Source organism: Elephas maximus, chromosome 23, assembly GCF_024166365.1.
Source record: "Elephas maximus indicus isolate mEleMax1 chromosome 23, mEleMax1 primary haplotype, whole genome shotgun sequence".
NCBI lineage: Eukaryota > Metazoa > Chordata > Mammalia > Proboscidea > Elephantidae > Elephas > Elephas maximus.
This window is the reverse complement of record NC_064841.1, coordinates 18,084,073-18,096,849: the sequence shown is the minus strand read 5'-3', so window position 1 is coordinate 18,096,849 and position 12,777 is coordinate 18,084,073. Positions and strand designations below refer to the sequence as shown.

At 39.5% G+C, this 12,777-nt stretch overlaps 1 protein-coding gene across 2 annotated transcripts in view; it reads left to right on the top strand.

Annotated features, from left to right (window-relative positions):
• Positions 1-12,777, top strand: part of RASA2 (RAS p21 protein activator 2) — a 113,309-nt gene that overhangs the window by 72,018 nt on the left and 28,514 nt on the right. The window lies entirely within an intron of this gene.

Below are 12,777 nucleotides of genomic sequence, written 5' to 3'. Positions count from 1 at the left end.
GAAGCCAACATGCTGCTATAGACAGAAGCACCACACCATCCCTCTGCAACAAAGACCCAAAAAATTAAGTAAAAAAGAGACAAATGTCAATCCTGGAACCCTAAGCATCAAATGAGATAAAGAACTCAGCACAGAATAGAATAAGAAACTGACAGAGAAGAGAGAGTGAGGGAGAGATACAGAGCGGAGGTCCCTTATCAGCTGACACAACACAGAGTCGCCATCTTGGACTCCTGTCAGAGATTGGTGGACAGGGAGTATGGAAAGCAGCTTCACGAAGCTCCCAGCAGGAGACAGAGCCACCTGGTAACCAGCGATACACGCTTTCCAACCCTCCATCCTACATCTCCCTGCTTGGCCTCTGCTGCTTCGTGGCAGGCCGTGGTCAGTCGACCACAAGGTGCCAGCTCCATGCCACCTGGATTTGCACCGCCCCCACCGGCTGGCTCCTTCAGTGCCTTTTCTTTGTTGCTGGTGTTGCTTTTTTTTTTTGGCTTTTTTTGGTTTCTTCCCTCTCTTTCACCTCCTCCCCTTCCTTTCTCTCAAACACTTGTCTCTGTGTGCCATTTCCACTTCTTCTTAATAGGCTGTTAAGCCCCATTCAGATGGGGAACCGTTTCCCCGGTCCACACTGCCACATTGATGGGATCCCTGGCACCTTTTTCTTTTGTTTTTTTTTTTCCTTTTTGTTTTTTTTTTTCATTTCTCGGTTTCTTGTCTCTCTCTACTTAAGTTCTTTTCCTGTCTCCTGAAAACCTGGCGCTGTGTGCCATCTCTGCCCCTTCTAGCTGGACAGTACTGTTTGGCTTGGGAGCCACTTCCCCAACCTGCACAGCCGTGCTCGTGGGATCCCTGGGCGGCGGGGGGGGGGGTTCTTTTTTTATTATCATTTTTTTCGTTTTTCTTCATCTCTGTTTCTCGTCTCTCTCTACTTTTCCTGTCTCCTCAATACCTTGAACTGTGTGCCATCTCCGCCCCTTCTAGACAGGCTGTGCCCCAAGGCCTGGGAGCCACTTTCCCGATCGCTGGTGGGATCCCTGGGGACATTTCTTATGCATTTGTTTATCTGTCTCTTTTTTTCCCCCTTTTTTTCTTTTTTGCGTTTCTTCATTTCTCGGTTTCTTGTCTCTACACTCCAACTGCAAGCTCCCTCAGCATTTTTTTTTTTTTTTGGCTTGTTTCTTTCTCCTCTTTCCCATACCCACTTAGCTCCACACATCACAATCTCTCCCATTCCTCCTGCCTCTGCACCGCATGATGAACGTCACACCCCCAAGCAGCACGGGCATGGCCTACTGGAACCTGCCCTGCACTGGCCCCTGGCCTGCCCTGTCGGCCCCAGTACATGGCACAAACAGTCCATCCCAGCCCCTCCCCTTCAACTGGACCTGCCCTGCTGTACCATAGCTGAGTGACTGGCTCTGCCCATTGGACAAGAAGGTGAAAAATATACCCACTGACAAGCAAGCAACAAAGAATGCACATCCCGTCTGTTCAGACATAACTGAATAAAAACAAAAAAGCAGGATGAAACAAACAAATCTACAATCAGTAAATGAAGAAAATAACTACTGAATGTCCCAAAGATAGCAGACAATATCAAAACATATGAAAAAGCAGGACAGGATGATTCCAGTGGGTGTCTAAAATAAAATGCCAGATGACTTTCCGGTAGACAAAAAGGCACTGGAACTACCTGGTAGGGAATTCACATCTTTAATATTCAGAGCTATCAAAAGATTTGAAGCAAAAAGGAGACAAAACTGGGGAAAAACATAGACAAATTCGTGGAAAAAACATACAAAATCATGGAAAAGACAGGCAAAATAATGGAAGAATTCAGAGGAATAATACAGGAATAAAATGTCAAATATAAATTCACAAGTAGAAATCGTACAGAAGCAACAGTTAGAAATCCAAAAGGTAAACAATAAGATTTCAGAAATGGGCAGTGTCATAGAAGGTCTGAGGAACAGGTTTGAAACAGTGGAAGACAGGATCAACAAAATTGAAGACAAATACTTGGATACCACTTTTCTTGAGGAAAAATCAGAAAAAAGAACAAAGAAAAATGAAACCCTGAGAATTATGTGAGATACAGTCAAAAGTAAAAATTTGCGATTGATCAGAGTTCCAGAACGGGGGGACAAAAAGGAAAACACAGAGAGGGTCATTGAAGAATTGCTCTCAGAAAACTTCCCTAATATCATAAAAGACGAAAAGCTGACCATCTAAGAAGCTCAACAAACTCCCATATATAGGATAGACCCCAAAAGAAAATCATCAGGGTATATCATAACCATACTCACTAAAACCAAAGACAGAGAACCTTGAGAGCAGCTCAAGAAAAATGAAAAGTCACATACAGAGGGGAGGTAGTAAGACTAAGCTCTGATTACTTGGCAGAAGCCGTGCAGGCAGGAAGGCAGTGGGGTGACATATTATAAAATCTTGAAAGAAAAAAATTGCCAACCAAGAATAATATATCCTGCAAAACTCTTGTTCAGGTATGTTGGTAAGATTAGGACTTTTCTAGGTAAACAGAAATCAAGGGAATATAAAAAAACCAAACCAAACTTAAAAGAAATATTAAAGAGAGTTCTTCTGTTTAAGAACAAACAACATTAAGATGACAGCCTGAATCTAGGACGTGAGATCACACCAGCCAGATACCAACCTAGGAAATGGACTGTCAAGGATTATTCAAAGCTAAAAGATTTATATCAGGGAACCAGAGAGGTTAATTTGTAAATGACAACAACGTCAGGACAATAAAAAAGGGCATAAACAGTATAGGTATAGAATTTTCTAATGGAGAGGAAGGCAAGGCAATACCAAGTAATAAAAGACTGGTTCAAACCTAGGAAGATAAGGGTAAATTTCAAGGTAACCATAAATGAAGTTAACAAACCTACTCATCAAAATAAAGAAGAAAAACAAAGTCTCAGTAAAAACAAAATCTACAAAACAAAAGAAATGAAAATAAATCACACACAAAAGGAATTCACAAGAGAGTAAAAGGAACAAAGAAGACGCCAGCACCACAAAAAGAAAGGGGGGGAGCACTACAAAATGACAGCAATAAACTCACATCTATCAGTAATCACAACCTCTTATCAGTAATCACACTGAATGTAAATGGCCTAAATGCACCCATAAAGAGAGAGTGACAGAATGGATTTAAAAAAAAAAAAAAAAAAAACAGGATCCATCTATACACTGTCTACAAGAGATACGCCTTTAGAAACAAAGATACAAAGTTATTAAAAATCAAAGGATAGAAAAATATCAAGCAAACAGCTACCAAAAAAGAGCAGGAGTGGCCATACTAATCTCAGGTAAGATAAACTGTAAAACAAAATCCACCACAGAATACAAAGAAGGGTTTTATATAACCATTACTTAATGATTAAAGGGACGATCCATCATGAAGACATAGCTGTAATATCTATGCACCTGCTGACACAGCTCCGAAATACATAAACTCTAACAGCACTGAAAAGAGAAATTGACAGTTCCGTAGTAATAGTAGGAGACTTGAACACATCACTTGGTAAAGGACAGAACATCTAGAAAGAAACACAACAAAGATACAGACGATCTAAATGCCACAGTCAGCCAACTTGAACTCATAAACATATATAGAACACTGCACCCAACAGCTGCAAAGTATACATTCTTCTCCATTGCACATGGAACGTTCTCCAGAACAGACCACATCTTAGGCCACAAAGCAACCCTCAACAAAATCCAAAGAACTGAGATAATACAAAGTATCTTCTCTGATTACAATGCCATCAAAGGAGAAATTAACAACAGGAAGAGCAAGGAAAAATATTAATTACATGGAGGCTGAATAATACCCTGCTTAATAACCACTGGGTAATAGAAGAAATCAAAGATGGAATCAGAAAATTCCTAGAATCAAACAACAGTGAAAATGCATCATACCCAAAGTTTTGAGACACAGCAAAGGCAGTGATCAGAGGTCAATTTATAGCAATAAATGCACACATCACAGAAGAAAGGAATAAAATCAAAACATTAGCTACACAACTTAAAAAAATAGAGAACAGCAAAAGAAGCCCACAGCCACCAGAAGAAAGAAAATAATAAAGATCAGAGCAGAAATAAAATAGAGAATACAAAACCAAAAGTTGGTTCTTTGAAAGGATCAAAAAAATCGACAAACTTCTGGCCAAATTGACAAACACAGGAGAGGACACAAATAATTCAAATAATTGATATGGGCAACATTACAACAGATCCAACTGAAGTAAAAAGAATCATAACAAAATATTACGAGAAACTATACTCCAACAAATTTGAAAACCTAGAGGAAATGGACGAATCTCTAGAAACACACTGCCTACCCAAGCTAACACAAAATGATGTTGAAAATCTGATCAGATCCATACCAAGAGAAGAGATTGAAAAGGTAATAAACTCCCAACCAAAAAAAAGCCCTGGTCCAGATGGCTTCACTGGAGAATTCTATCAAACATCAGAGAAGAGCTTACCAGTACTACTCGAACTATTTCAGAACATAGAAAAAGAAATGATATTTCCGAATTCATTCTATGAAGCCAGCATAACCCTGATACCAAAACCAGGCAAAGATGCCACAAAAAAAAAAAAGAAAGAAAATTACAGACCAATATCTCTCATGAATATAGATGAAAAATTCTCAACAAAATTCTAGCCAGTAGAATTCAGCATCATACAAAAAAAATAATACACCACAACCAAGTAGGATTCATACCAAGTATGCAAGGATGGTTCAACATAGAAAATCAGTCAACATAATCTACCACTTAAATACAAGAATCCAGTGATCATCTCAATTGATGTAGAACAGGCATTCAGCAAAGTCCAACATCCATTCCTGATAAAAACTCTAAATCAAATAGGTATAGAAGGGAAATTCCTGAATATAGTAAAGGGCATCTATACAAAACCAACAGCCAGCATCATTCTTAATGGAGAGAAGCTGAAAACATTCCCCTTGAGAACAGGAAAAAGATAAGGATGCCCTTTATCACCATTTCTATTTAACATTGTGCTGGAAGTCCTAGCTAGAGCAGTAAGGCAAGAAAAAGCAATAAAGCGTATCCAGATTGGTAAGGAGGAAATAAAACTGTCCCTATTTGTGGATGCTGATAAGTATACATAGAAAACTCAAAAGACTCTACGATTAAACTACTGGAACTAATAGATTCAGCAAATTAGCAGGATACAAGGTAAACATACAAAAATCAGTTGGATTCCTATACACTAATGAAGAGAAAGACAAAAAGGAAATAAGGAAAACAATACCACTTGTAATAGCCCCTAAAAAAAATAAAAGACTTAGGAATAAATCTAACCAGGGATGTAGAAGACCTATGCAAAGAAAACTACAAAACACTACTGCAAGAAATCAAAAGAGATCTACATAAATGAAAAAACATACCATCCTCATGGATAGGTAGACTCAACATTGTGAAAGTGATGATTCTGCCCAAAGCAATTTACAAATACAGTGCAATCCCGAGCCAAATACCAACATTCTTTAAAGAGATAGAAAAAGTAATCATTAACTTTATATGGAAAGGGAAGAAGTCCAGATGAGTAAAGCACTATTGAAGAAGAATAAAGTAGGAGGATTTGCACTTCGTGACCTCAGAACCTGCTATAGAGTGACGGTAGTCAAAACAGCCTGGTACTGGTACAACAACAGATACATTGACCAGTGGAACAGAATTGAGAACCCAGATGTAAACCTGTCCACCTACAGTCACCTGATCTTCGACACAGGACCAAAGTCCATGAGGTGTCGGGTCTTTTTAATAAATGAGAAGGTGGACGGGTCTTTTTAATAAATGAAACAGGACCCTTACCTCACACCATACACAAAAACTAATTCAAGGACCTAAATATAAAACCCAAAACTATAAAGATCATAGAAGAAAAAATAGGGTCAACGCTAGAGGCCCTAATACATGGCATTAACAGGATACAAATCATAACTAACACACAAACTCCAGAAGATAAGCTAAATAACTGGGATCTTCTAAAAACTAAACAGTTATCCTCATCAAGACTTCACCAAAAGAGTAAAAAGAGAACCTACGGAGTTGGAAGAAATTTTTGGCTGTGACAGATCCAACAAAGATCTAATCTCTAAAATCTACGAAAAAACCCAACACCTCTGCAACAAAAAGACAAATCAGTTAAAAAATGGGCAAAGGAAATGAACAGACCATTTCACCAAATAAGACATTCAAACACCTAACAGACACGTGAGGAAATGCTTGCAATCACTAGCCATTAGAGAAATGCGAATCATAACCACGGTGAGATACCATCTCACCCTGGCATTACTGGCACGAATCAGAAAAACAGAATAAATGTTGGAGAGGCTGTGGAGAGACTGGAACTATTATGCAGTGCTGGTGGGAATGCAAAATGGTTCAACCATTTTGGAAAACAATGTGGTGTTTCCTTAGAAAGCTCTAAATAGAAATACCATATGATCCAGAAATCCCACTCTTAGGAATATATGCTAGAGGTATAAGAGCCATCACACAAATAGACACATGCACACCCATGTTCACTGCAGCATTGTTGACAATAGCAAAAAGATAGAAACTACCTAAGTGCCCATCAGCAGATGAATGGATGAACAAACTGTGGTACATACACAAAATGGAGTACTACGCAACAATAAAGAACGATGAATCTGCGAAGCATCTCACAACATGTTTGAATCTGGAGGGCGTTATGCTGAGTGAAGTAAGTCAATCACAAAAGGGCAAATATTGTATGAGACCACTACTGTAAAAACTGATGAAAAGATTTACACACAAAAAGAAACAGTCTTTGATGGTTATGAGGGAGCGGAGGGGTTAGGATAGAAAAACACTAAATAGGTAAGTGGTAACTTTGATGAAGGGTAAGATAGTACACAATACTGGGGAACCTAGCACAACTTATACAAGGCAAGGTCATGGAAGCTCCATAGACACATCCAGACTCCCTGCGGGACTGAATTACTGGGCTGAGGGCTGTGGGGACCATGGTCTCAGGGACCATCTAGCTCAACTGGCATAACATAGTTAATAAAGAAAATGTTCTGTCTTCTACTTTGGTGAGTAGTGTCTGGGGTGATACTTAAAAATTAAGATACTCCACTGGTCTCACCCATTTCGGAGCAAGGGAGAATAAAGAAGACTAAAGATACAAGGGAAAGATTAGTCCAGAGGAGTAATGGACCACATCTACCACGGCCTCCACTAGACTCAGCCCAGCACAACTAGATTGTGCCTGGCTACCACCACTAACTGCTCTGACAGTTATCACAATAGAGGGTCCTAGACAGAGCTGGAGAAAAATGTAGAACAAAATTCTAACTCACAAAAAAAGAGCAGTCTTTACTGGCATGACAAACTGGAGAAACCCCGAGAGTATGGCCCCTGGACACCCTTTTAGCTCAGTAATGAAGTCACTCCTGAGGTTCGTCTTTCAGCCAAAGGTTAGACAGGCCCATAAAACAAAATGAGACTGAAGGGACACACCAGCCTAGGGGCAGGGACTAGAAGGCAGGAAGGGACAGGAAAGCTGGTAATAGGGAGCCCAAGGTCTAGAAGGAAGATTGTCGACATGTCATGGAGGTGTTAACCAGTGTCATGAAACAGTATGTGCACTGTTTAATGAGAAGCTAGTTTGTCCTGTAAACCTTCACCTAAAATAAAAAAGAAAAAGTGTAGTTTTTATCTGCCTACCTCAATTTTAATTACACAGACCTATGGTAAAAATTTTCAAATGCTGAGTTTTTTCTCTTACCAAAAAAAAACCCAAAACAAAACCCTCTCTCATCGAGTCAGTTTCGACTCACAGGGACTCTGTAGGACAGGGTAGAACTGTTGATAGTTTCCAAGGAGAAACTAACTGGTGGGTTCAAACTGCCAGCCTTTTGGTGGTTAGCAGCCGAGCTCTCGTATTTCTGTTAAGGGGGCTGTCAAAACTGCTGACTCTTGAGAGCTTAAGGATAGCTTTTATGTCTCCCTAATTGTGAATGAAAAAAATACGTGTGAAGGAATTGAATGCTACTTTCAATTAATAAAAACCAAAACCAAACCCACTGCCGTCAAATCGATTCCGACTCATAGTGACTCTATAGGACAGAGTAGAACTGCCTGATAGGGTTTCCAAGGAGCGCCTGGCGGATTCGAACTGCTGACCTCTTGGTTAGCAGCCGTAGCACTTAACCACTAAGTGACCAGGGTTTCCTTTCAATTAATAATTCCTCTTTATTTACTGTTTCCTATTCTTTCATACTGAAATACTTCATCATTCAAAAACTGAAGAAATATATTTGAGACTTTTCTTGCGGCACTGGGGTTTTTTTTTTTTTTTTTTTTCTTGCTAGACCATAAAAAGGCATGCCAAAATGCCAAAACAAAACCCACTGCGGTCAAGTTGCTTCTGACTCATAGGGACCCTATGGGACAGAACAGAACTGCCCCATAGAGTTTTCTAGGCTGTGATCTTTGTGGAAGCAGACTGCCACATCTATATCCTGAGGAGCTGCTGGTGGATTTGAACCACTGACCTACCCCCTAACAAATTAGCAAATCTGGAGATTTTTCTCTTTAGCTCTGATTTATACAAGAGGACATTGGTGGTTCGGTGGTAGAGTTTTCACCTTCCATCCAGGAGACCTGGGTTTAATTACTGGCCAGTAGACCTCATGCACAGCCACCGTCCATCTGTTAGGGGAAGTGTGTGGGGGGTGTTGCTGTGATGAATCAGAGGCGGATTATCCAATGAGTAAGGTCAGCATGGGCTTACTTGTGCTTACTTACTAATCTGTAGTGAACAATTTCACATTTTTTTTTCCAAGAGATCAAAGACCCTGCTTCTAGGTATGACTGGCATCTGTCTCCCAGCCCCACAGCACCTTCTTACAGAATCAAGGCCATTTTCCAAATTTAAAACCCCTGATAAGCTGATGACCCAGTAAGCAAGGTGTAAACATGGACTTACTTGGGCTTACTTACTAACCTGTAGTGATCAATTTTGTTTCAGAGGAGCTTTCAGACTATGATGGCTAGGAAGAAAGGCCTGGCAGTCTACCTCTGAAAAATCAGCCAGTGAAACCCTATATATCACAATAGTCAGATTTTCAACCCATCATGGGATGGCACGGGGCTGTGCAACGTTTCATTCCGTTGTGTCTGAGGTTCCCATGAGTCAGGGGCCACCTTGACAGCAGCTGACAACAGCAACGTAATTCACAGGGATCCTCTGGGTAGCTTATTAAAGTGAGCCTTTGTAATAATGTCTTAAAATCATGATCACATTTAGATATACGAATAAGTACATTTATATATAGTTTTTATCTGCATGAGTCCTTGGTGGTGTTGCAAATGGTTCACATGCTCGGCTGTTGACCGAAAGACTGGAAGTTTGAGTCTGCCCAGAGACACCTAGGAAGAAAGGGTTGGAAATCTAATGAATCAGCCATTCAAAACTATGGAGCACAGTTCTACAGTAACACACATAGTGTCGCTATGAGTCAGAGTCAACTTGACAGCAACCGTTTATTATTTACATGTTGAAGTGGTGGCAGTTTTATGTATGTATGTTATGTAAAAAACATTTACATACTGTTTACTGTATGCCAGTGACTATTCTAAGTGCTTGTACTTCTTACTTTTTAGGACTGTTGTAAGGATTAGATGAGCTACACAATTTTTTATATTAACTATACAAAAGTATTTGGCTGTGCAGATCGTAACAAATTATGGATAACAAGGAATGGGAATTCCAGAACACTTAATCGTGCTCATGAGGAACCTATACATAGACCAAGGGGCAATAGTTCAGACAGAACAAGGGGAAATTGCATGGCTTAAATTCAGGAAAGGTGTGCATCAGGGTTGTATCTTTTCACTATACTTAGTCTGTATGTTGAGTAAATAACCCAAGAAACTGGACTGTTTGAAGACGAACACTAGGATTAGAGGGAAACTCAACAGTCTGTGATGTGCAGATGACATAACCATGCTTGCTGAAAGCGAAGAGGATTTGAAGTACTTACTGATGAAGATCAAAGACTACAGCCTTCACTATGGGTCACACCTTAATATAAAACAAAAATTCTCACATCTGGACCAGTAACACACATCATGATAAATGGAGAAAAGATTGAAATTGTCAAGGATTTCATTTTACTTGGATCCACAATCAATGCTCATGGAAGCAGCAGTCAAGAAATCAGACAACGCATTGCATTGGGCAAATCTACTGCAAAATACCTCTTTGAAGTTTTAAAAAGCAAAGATATCACTTTGATGACTAAGGTGCATCTGACCCAAGTCAGGATCTTTTCAGCTTTTTATATGCATATGAACACTGGATAATGAAAAAAGAAGACAGAAAAAGAATTGATGTATTTGAACTGTTGTGTTGGCGAAGAATATTGAATATATGGTGGACTGCCAAAGGAATGAACAAATCAGTCTCAGGAGAAATACAGGCAGAATGTTCCTTAGAGCAAGGATGATGAGACTTTAACTTCCTTACTCTGGATATATCAGAAAAGACCAATTAGAAAAGAACATCATGTTTGGTAAAGTGGAGGGTCAGCAAAAACGAGGGAAGCCCTCCGTGAGATGGATTGACGTGTGGCTGCAACTGTAGGCTCAAACACACCAGTCATTTTCAGGATGGTGCAGGATCAGACAGTAGTTCGTTCTGTTACACGTAAGGGTGCCATGAGTCAGACCTGACTCGACGGCAACTTAAAACAACAACGTAGGTGATAAATATAAAAATTAAGTGTCAGAATTACTGAGTTTCCTTTATGAAAAGCATTCCAGCTAATAAATGGAGAATGATAGAATTATAAAATTATCACCTTGTAGTCTGTGATGGGAAGCCCTGGTGGCGTAGTAGTTAAGTGCTACAGCTGCTAACCAAAGGGTCTGCAGTTCAAACCCGCCAGGAGCTCCTTGCAAACTCTATAGGGCAGTTCTACTCTGTCCTGTAGGGTCACTATGAGTCGGAATCGACTCAACAGCACTGGGTACTGGGTTAGCCTTTGATGATTAATGGCTCTAAGCAGTGATCATCAGTGTCTGCTAAAGTCACAAAAAGAGAAACAATCAGATGTTAGTGGCTCCTGGTAGAACTACACAATGTTGTTTATGAAATGTTTCTGCCAGAACATCAAATCTGAATCTTACCAGTCATCTAGATCTAACTGAGGAAACATACCTACAGGAAATAGAGGGCAGAGGAACGTGTTACATGGCATCTTGGAGATAAAGATAAACTTAACTCAATCCCAAATGTGGGAACTGTAGGACAAACCACCTGGTTTCTTGGTGGTGGTGGGGACATCTATAGATTAAAAGAAACTTAAGAAACCTATGAGCCAATCACAATATATGGGCTTTACTTGGATTTGAACACATTGTAGGAAACCATTTATGATAAATTTGGGAGGATTTGAATGCTTACTGGATAATGATAATTTTTTAGTTCTTCTATATATCTATGAATCAATGGCACTGGGTGTGGGTATATATATATATATATAAAATATTTATAGATGTAATTATAAGGTTCCTGGAAATTGCATCAAAGTAATGCAGGAATGGGAGGAGCGGAGTGAGCGGGGGTATGGCTGAAAAAAGATTGGCCTTGAGTGACAACTGTTGAAGCCAGGTAATGGGCACATGCGAGTTCACTCTACTACTATTCTCTCTACTTTTCCATGATAAAAAGTTAAAATAAAAAACACTATGGATTTCTGGTTTTGATCCTACAAAATTCTCTTGACTTCTAAACATTTTTCATTCCTTGGATATTTAACACTACCTATAAAAAAATTTTTTTTATGTGTGTGTGTGTGCGCACGTGTGTATTTTTTGCCTTTTACTTACCTAAAAGTATTACATGGAAATCTGATTTTTTTTCAAATAAAATCATTTCCAGTGTAGTCCCACTATTAATATAGTAAAGCTATTTATAAATCTTCAATTTCTAGCTTTTTAAAAAATAACTTCATATTTTTATATATAGGATTTACTTAAAACAAGGTCACCTGTGCCTTCTTGAAAGAGCCTTAGTGATGTACCAGTTAAGCACTCAGCTGCTAACCAAAAGGTTGGTGGTTCAGACCCACACAGCGGCTCAGAGGTGAAAAACCTGGCAATCTGTTCTCATGAAGATTACAGCCAAGAAAACCTTGTGGGTCAGTTCTCTGTCAAAGAGTTGTTATGAGTCAGAATCGACTTGACAGCACCTAACAACAGCAACAACATGCCTTCTTGTGATACAGCGTCAATTTCAGCTAATTTCCTCTTAAATTTAGTTGGTAAAAATTTGTTTTTGATAATACACTGGATTTTAAGGAAGTTTTACTTTTTATTTATTTTTTTCTAAACCTGAAAGCTAATCAGACTCTTTTTTTTTTCTTTTTTCACTTTTTCTTTTCTCCACAATCTGACAGTACATTCCCTTTTCCCACCCTGGGTTCCTTCTGTCCATTTGACCAGTTCTAGTTCCTGTTCCTTCCTGCCTTCACATCCTGCTTTTGGACAGGAGCTGCCCGTTTGGTCTCATATTTCAGGGGTTCCTCAAGTCTCTGTCAGACCATTAAGTCTGGTCTTTTTACGTGGGTTTGAATTCTGTTCTACATTTTTCTCCTACTCTGTCCAGGACTCTGTGTTGTGTTCCCTGTCAGGACAGTCATTGGTGGTAGCCAGGCACCATCTAGTTCTTGTG